At 44.6% G+C, this 8,898-nt stretch overlaps 1 pseudogene; it reads right to left on the bottom strand.

The window, feature by feature from the left end:
* Positions 1-243: 243 nt before the first annotated feature.
* On the bottom strand, positions 244-360 carry LOC126204776 (5S ribosomal RNA; annotated as a pseudogene).
* Positions 361-8,898: the final 8,538 nt, after the last annotated feature.

Here is an 8,898-nt window from a genome sequence, read left to right as displayed (position 1 = left end):
TCAATAAGTCCGTGACTGGAAATTGCTGCCCAAGCTGTAATGCACTCCGTCTTCAGACCACAAGTGGCCCATCGGGACCATTCGACCGCCGTGTCATCCTCAGATAAGGATGCGGGTAAGAGGGGCGTGTGGTCAGCACACCGCTCTCCCGGTCGTTATGATGGTTTTCTTTGACCGGAGCCGCTACTATTCGGTCGAGTAGCTCCTCAATTGGCATCACGAGACTGAGTGCACCCAGAAAAATGGCAACAGCACATGACGGCTAGATGGTCACCCATCCAAGTGCCGGCCACGCCCGACAGCGCTTAACTTCGGTGATCTCACGTGAACCGGTGTATCCACTGCGGCAAGGCCGTTGCCCCAAGCTGTAATCCTCTGAGCATAATTTTGTCGTTCATGAAAGCTCTTGTGGGCTTTCAGTGGCCCAAAGGCGTACCACACCGTCTAAGTGAAAATGCGCCTCGTCTGAAAACCAAACGTTGTTGAGAGTTTCTTCCCTATCCTCCGCCCACTGAGCAAACAGTAGTCTCTGCTGCTTGTGTTCTTCAGTGAGCTTCTGTGCACAGGTCATCTTGTATGGGTACATATGAAGGTCACTTTTAAGAATGTGTTGAACGGAGCGTCTGGTTATTCCCAGTTGCACTGCTGCCTTTCTACACGATTTCCCGGGGCTTCTCTGTACAGCAACTCGTGCCGCTTCAATATTCTCAGGCGAACAAACAGGCTTAATGGTTCAAATGGCTCTGAGCACTATGGGACTTAACATCTTAGGTCATAAGTCCCCTAGAACTTAGAACTACTTAAACCTAACCAACCTAAGGACATCACACACACCCATGCCCGAGGCAGGATTCGAACCTGCGACCGTAGCAGTCGCGCGGTTCCGGACTGCGCGCCTAGAACCGCGAGACCACCGCGGCCGGCAAACAGGCTTAGGCCGAGGTCGCTTCGCTTCCAATACTGTACCTTCCTGTACAAATTTATCGTACAACCTGTGGATGGCCTTCTTGGAAGGGACCCATCGTGTGTTAAACTGTTGTCGAAACAAGGCTTTTCTTTTCATGAAAAAGTAACACAATTGCCGATCATTGCTGTGCCGTCAGTCTTCCATTGTCAGCCATTGCTGGTTACTATAGCTCAATTCTGTTATCTTGGCGGTTCGCGCATGCCCACCCAGACGCGGGAGATTGCTGTGTTGCCAGCTGCACGCGCCATTCAAACTTACGTTTAGGGGGGAGCGCGCAGTTTATGAAGTAAAGCCACCACGGCCGCCTTAACCCTTTTGCTGTTACAGAGACGTGCTCCCCGCATTCCGCGCTGTACGCGATTTTGTCATCACTGCACTCGCCTGGGCAGACACATGGTGTTCCGACTGCTTTGACGCACTTATCATTCGATTTCACATAAACTATTTGATCCAAAAATTTGATTTTTATACATCATCTTGACTGATACCTTCCCCCCATCAATCACTTAATACTGTTTCGATGTTCAATGCAGTTATTGTGCAGCATTAAATGTAGTAAACCATTGCACGAAGTTTTGAAGAGTTTGCAGAGGCAAAAATCCGTAGTGTATACTTTCCGTATGGTCGATTTTAGTTCCCACTAGAAATTTCGAAAATTACATTCAAACGAATAAAATTCATGAAGTAATACACTTCGATATTGTTTTTAAATAAAGAAAATATTGAGGGCCATACAGGGTTTGATTTCAGGACCTTTCGCTAAGCAGCCAAACACTTTAACCATTAGGCTAACGCAGCTCTTCATCCAACAGACTACCTGGAGGATTTTAAAATATGACGCAAAATACAGTCAAACACCGTTGGTATGATTATGAATTACTCATGATTCGTCGAAGTACAATAAGAAATAAACAATTACCACTGTTCGTTATTGCGAAAAAGCGGTTAGAGAGAATGATACAAACACCTTCCCTTGCAGTCGCCTGCATTAGGAGGCTTATTGCTTGTTAGGTTTAATTGATTAATAGAATATGAAGCAATTGGTATAAAGAATGCTTTTTCCAAACTTTCTATAAAAGAAATTCTGCTATCAAGACATTTCTTTTGTTCAATTACTTTATTTATGACTGAACGTTTCTAAAACTGAAGACAATTGTCTGTGCTCTGCACTGCAGTCAAGCTCTGGCAACGTCGTTCTCTGTTCATTGGCTGTGTTTTGTGACGTCAGATGCGCAGAACGAAACGAAACTCGGCCGCCGTCGTAAATGACGCGCACTTTAGTCTCCTAGCGGCAGTATCGTGAATGACACCTGATTTCGTAACTCATTTTTTTTTCCAAGCTCTGCTGGTACTGCTGTAGAGATCGCAGCGGGATATCTAATGTGCGTCGTAAATTGTGAAACATACAATTGGTAACACATTTCGTGCCCCACCCTGTGTTTGAGGATGTAACAGAGAAGTTGCGAGCATTTGGGCATAACTTTCGGTGCAGCAGCAGCAGCACGGCGCGTGTGAGCAGCAGCAGCAGCAGCTGGCGCCATCGCGTATAAGCCTCGCTAGACGGAACCGCGCGGAGTGCGCCTCCGTTATGAGACGCAAGGCTACTTGCGACGTGGTTCAGGCGGTGGCGGTGTCTGCATCAGCGAGCACGGGCGTTCGCTCTGCAGAGGTGGCCGCCCACGACGCCCCGGGGACTTGGGAGGATCCCGATGGCTGGCTTGCGAGCGCCTAGCCGCGTCAGCGGAGGCGGGGTGTGGTGGGCGTCCTGGCAGATCGTGCCGGCTCAGCAGCAGGCACCCCGGAATTGCCGCCACTCTCTCCGCGCGTTCCCTGCCTATCGGGAGGGATCGACGAAGAGAGCGATTCACAAAGGTGGCAGCAGATACCTCTCGATTTATGCTAGATGCGAGCAAACTATGGTCACTGGTCATCGATGAGAAAACAAAGCATACGATAGTCTCTCCTCGACAGAACGATATGAATGCCATCAGTATAGACGGTCACAAGTTTGAAAGAGTTGAAAAATTCAAATATCTGGGGTGGAATAAAAATGAAATAGAGAAGGGAATTCGACAATGCATCATAAGTGCGAACCGGGTGTACTACATTTTAAACCACCTACACATGTCACGCATAGTATCACAGGAAAACAAAATACTGCTATATACGCCACTAGTAAAAAAATGTAAACGTCGTGTGACTAGGGCCTCCCGACGGGTTGACCGTTCGCCAGGTGCAAGTCTTTCGATTTGGCGCCAATTCGGTGACTTGCGCGTCGATGGGGATGAAATGATGATGATTAGGACAAAACAACACCCAATCCCTGAGCGGAGAAAATGTCCGACCCAGCCGGGAATCGAACCCGGGCCCATAGGATTGACAGTTCGTCGCGCTGACTATTCTTTTTTTTTTATTTCGTTCTTTGTTGATCATTGTGTTTGGTCGTTCCGGACGTCACATGACATCCGGCCAAGTACGTTTGTTGATCCATCCGCTCAGTTTTTTTTTATTAAGGACAACCAGCTCTCTGACCGAACACGCTGAGCTACCGTGCCGGTATTCAGCTACCGGGAGCGGATACGACAGTAGTGCAGCCGGATATACAGGGTGTTACAAAAAGGTACGGCCAAACTTTCAGGAAACATTCATCACAAACAAATAAAGAAAAGATGTTATGTGGACATGTGTCCGGAAACGCTTAATTTGCATGTTAGAGCTCATTTTAGTTTGTCCTTCCACCTACACTCAATGGAGCACGTTTTCATGATTTCATACGGGATACTCTACCTGTGCTGCTAGAATATGTGCCTTTACAAGTACAACACAACATGTAGTTCATGCACGATGGAGCTCCTGCACATTTCAGTCGAAGTGTTCGTACGCTTCTCAACAACAGATTCGGTGACCGATGGATTGGTAGAGGCGGACCAATTCCATGGCCTCCACGCTCTCCTGACACAACCCTCTTGGCTTTCATTTATGGGGGCATTTGAAAGCTCTTGTCTACGCAACCCCGGTACCAAATGTAGAGACTCTTCGTGCTCGTATTGTGGACGGCTGTGATACAATACGCCATTCTCCAGGGCTGCATCAGCGCATCAGGGATTCCATGCGACGGATGGTGGATGCATGTATCCTCGCTAACGGAGGACATTTTGAACATTTCCTGTAACAAAGTGTTTGAAGTCACGCTGGTACGTTCTGTTGCTGTGTGTTTCCATTCCATGATTAATTTGATTTGAAGAGAAGTAATAAAATGAGCTCTAACACGGAAAGTAAGCGTTTCCGGATACATGCCCACGTAACATATTTTCTTTCTTTGTGTGTGAGGAATGTTTCCTGAAAGTTTGGCTGTACCTTTTTGTAACAACCTGTATAGTGAGACACGGGCAAGTACACTGACAATGGCAGAGCGCATTCACGCGTTTGAGAGGAAGATTTTAAGGAAAATTTATAGCCTCGTTTACAATGCAAAAACTGAAAGATGGGAAAGAAGGCATAACGAAGATCTATACCCGCGGTTCAAGAAAGCTGATATTGGCAGAGCTATTCCCAGAAGAAGGCCACAGTGGGCAGGATATGTTCTAGGAGCAGATGGCACTATCCCTAACAGAGTATAGCTTCACCAGCCAACTGCTATAAGTCCAACTGTTTGTACGCGAACGAGATCGAGATACAGGACGTTAGTAACCCTGGAAGAAGCAAATCCAATAACCACCACTGAAGACGGAAGTAAATGGGCAAACGTATGTAATGCAATTCTGTGACGTTACCATTATTTTGTCATGATTCATGTACTTGATGTGTTAGTCATTTCATTGTGTTCTATGTATGTCCTGTATTTGTGTATTTTTGTCTTCTACCATGGACCTTCAAAAATGGCTCAGAACACTATGGATCTTAACATCTGAGGTCGTCAGTCCCCTAGAACTTAGAACTACTTAAACCTAACTAACGTAAGGACATCACACACATCCATGCCCAAGGCAGGATTCGAACCTGCGACCGTAGCGGTCGCGCTATTCCAGACTGAAGCACCTAGAACCGCTCGGCCACAACGGCCGGCTGCCATGGGCCTAAATGCTGTGTGTATGTGCAATAAATGATGATGATGATCCTACGTACTAAGTAAATCACTACAGATTAAATATATCTATTCTCTGAAGATTTGTCTGTATGCCATAGCTAGTTATTTAATTTGTAGTTAGATAGTCACATTTTAGACAGGCTTAGTCAAAAAGTACTTCACAACTTTGGAATTATATGCAAATTTATTGAGAAAGCTTGCAGAATCGGTGGATGTTTCATTTTGTAGCAAAGAACCTCGCATTTGATTCACATAGTGCATCAGTACCTCATCCAGTCAGCAGGACCGCCATCGTAGTGCACAATTAAAATGGCTACTTTCACTGGTGCGGAGTGTGCTCGCTCTGTGCTTTGGTTTCATGAAACGAACTCTGAATTTCGCACCGAATACGCCAAAGAACCCGCCAACCACACCTACAATTTACTCTTGGCTCACGAACTTTATTGAGTAGGTTTGTTGAGTGTGGCATTATAAATAACCAGGTGGACCGCGTGTTGATGATTATACCGAACAGGTTAGGGAGAGCTTTGCCCACGTTCCACAAAGATGAACACAATGTGCGTCTCGCGAGACTGGCATTCCTCAAAAGATTATCTGGCGAGCACTGCGTAGACATTGATTTTTTTTTTTTTTCATCAGTCTACTGACTGGTTTGATGCGGCCCGCCACGAATTCCTTTCCTGTGCTAACCTCTTCATCTCAGAGAGCACTTGCAACCTACGTCCTCAATTATTTGCTTGACGTATTCCAATCTCTGTCTTCCTCTACAGTTTTTGCCCTCTACAGCTCCCTCTAGTACCATGGAAGTCATTCCCTCATGTCTTAGCAGATGTCCTATCATCCTGTCCCTATTCCTTTCCTCTCCGATTCTGCGTAGAACCTCCTCATTCCTTACCTTATCAGTCCACCTAATTTTCAACATTCGTCTATAGCACCACATCTCAAATGCTTCGATTCTCTTCTGTTCCGGTTTTCCCACATCCATGTTTCACTACCATACAATGCTGTACTCCAGACGTACATCCTCAGAAATTTCTTCCTCAAATTAAGGCCGGTATTTGATATTAGTAGACTTCTCATGGCCAGAAATGCCTTTTTTGCCATAGCGAGTCTGCTTTTGATGTCCTCCTTGCTCCGTCCGTCATTGGTTATTTTACTGCCTAGGTAGCAGAATTCCTTAACTTCATTGACTTCGTGACCATCAATCCTGATGTTAAGTTTCTCGCTGTTCTCATTTCTACTACTTCTCATCACCTTCGTCTTTCTCCGATTTACTCTCAAACCATACTGTGTACTCATTAGACTGTTCATTCCGTCCAGCAGATCATTTAATTCTTCTTCACTTTCACTCAGGATAGCAATGTCATCAGCGAATCGTATCATTGATATCCTTTCACCTTGTATTTTAATTCCACTCCTGAACCTTTCTTTTATTTCCATCATTGCTTCCTCGATGTACAGATTGAAGAGTATGGGCGAAAGGCTACAGCCTTCTCTTACACCCTTCTTAATACGAGCACTTCGTTCTTGATCGTCCACTCTTATTATTCCCTCTTGGTTGTTGTACATATTGTATATGACCCGTCTCTCCCTATAGCTTACCCCTACTTTTTTCAGAATCTCGAACAGCTTGCACCATTTTATATTGTCGAATGCTTTTTCCAGGTCGACAAATCCTATGAACGTGTCTTGATTTTTCTTTAGCCTTGCTTCCATTATTAGCCGTAACGTCAGAATTGCCTCTCTCGTATATATATGGGTATATATAATGAAAATTGTAATTTTTAACTAATTATCCAAGAGCATAAGTGATATATCGATTACAAAGATGCACGTGTGAAAGAACGCGGCGAGACAGCTATCGCTAAGGCAGAGTGTGTGTAACAAAGAGCTTTTGTAAGGTCGTGCTGTGGTGGACAGTTGTTGCTGAGGAGGAGCAGGCGTAGCGCGCCAGAGGCTGGCAGGCAAAGCTTAACATTATTCCTTCCCTAGAGCACGCAAGCAAGAGCATTAACTACTACCCACCATTTCATCACGATATATGAAGTCAAATCGTAATAAAGATCATCTTCCCTAAGAACATGAGCAGCAACACACCGAATCAGAAGTGAGAGGGCCTCTATACTAAACAAGTGAGACGATTAACTTCACAGTTGCTATCTACAATGTGTAAGATGGATAATATCTGATCACTGGTGCATACAGAATATTTCAAAGCCTTTGCATCAAACGTCTAGGGGCCATATTTTATTTATTTATTTATTTATTCTTCGTAATTACAACCCATTACACCTGAAAAGCCAAAATAGGCCATACAAATCACGTTTCCCTGGACAATAATAAATTTATGTATTAACTATTTTACTATTCATAATTTTTAAAATACTACAACTATGTCTATTACTACAAAAAACCAGTTACCCAACTATTATTACTACTATAAGCTCTGCAGAATCTGTTCTCTGTTTGTTCAAACTAATACTACTATAAACCCCGCACAGTCTGTTCTCTGTTCATTTAGTTTGCTGCATTTAACTCGTAGGTGATTGTATCCACTACTTGATCCGCCCTCATACTACCCCAGTCAACAGCCACTCTCTGCAGAATTCCCTGGGCGTTGGGCAGCGTGTCAGCATTGTTTTCAATGCAGCAAGCAATACCACCCATCTCTGTTACGTCTTAAGATCCACACTTCGATGATAACTTGCACCAAAGCAATGTAGTCTTTTACTCGGTGGTTGCCAAGCTCAGTTGTCCTTTCTCCGTCTCCAGAGCATGTTGTCTATCCTGGATGGCAACACGCTGACTTATGGTTGAATGCCTCGTGAAGTCTTCATTGGTCTTCCTGGATACTGTAGCTGCTTGTATAGTCCAAGACACGTCATTTCGACTCGCTCCTTAGTGCTGCTTTTGGATCCAAAATCCTTAATATCTGAAGTCCATTACCCGCCGCATTTTGATAGAGAGTGCAGTCCCACCATGTGTTACATGGTGTGCCGGAGGCGCATCTGTCATTCATCTCTCTTCCGATTTTGTGTGGATGCGTAGCATACGAGCCATGGGCAGTCAGGTAATGTATCAGTCTACTCGATAGGTTAAGAAACTTATTTTTTAGTCTTTATCTGATGTTAGGGAGAAATTCGTATATTCTCCTGTCTGTGCCTGAAGTGTCCCATTCATTTTTCATAGTTGTAAATGCGATCTTTTATTACCTTTATCGAACTGGCTTCAGTTCCAAGCACCCTTCGTACTTCCATTTGACTGCCTTTCTTTGACCAATAAAAGCCTCCCCCCTTTCCCTATTTTCAAAGTACAGTGGGCATATTCATAGAATTAATAACAAAGCATCATTTGGGGTAGTGCAATAAGTGCCCATTAATCTTGGTAGTAATTCTCGTTGAACTCTGCTCAGTAAGGACGCCTTCTTCACTAGCTGCAATCTATGAGCCCAAACGCGGCACCATGCCGCACCATGCCGCACCATGCTGCACCACTGATGCTGATATACGAGAGGAAGTCAATAACTAAAGCGATTTTTGAGAAAACGAATATTTATTCTAATGACAGAAAACTGAAACATGCATTATTTTCCTACATAACCTCCCTGTACTTCAACGCACTGTATCCAACGTTTCACAACTGTTTTGAGTCTGCCAAAAAAAGTTTTTTAGTTGCACCTGTAACCAATTTTGTACCGCATGAACGACTTCTGCATCGTTTCCCCTGAGCTCTTCCTTCAATGGTCTAAACATATGGAAATCGCTTGGAACCAGGTTTGGACTGTATGGAGGGTGTTCCTATAGTTTCGTTCATCCGTTTGGCAAACTGTGGCCAAGCGTTATCT

The sequence above is a fragment of the Schistocerca nitens genome, chromosome 9 (genome assembly GCF_023898315.1).
Source record: "Schistocerca nitens isolate TAMUIC-IGC-003100 chromosome 9, iqSchNite1.1, whole genome shotgun sequence".
NCBI classification, from domain to species: Eukaryota; Metazoa; Arthropoda; class Insecta; order Orthoptera; family Acrididae; genus Schistocerca; species Schistocerca nitens.
Note: the sequence above shows the minus strand (reverse complement) of the source record. Positions and strands in the feature narration are given on the sequence as shown.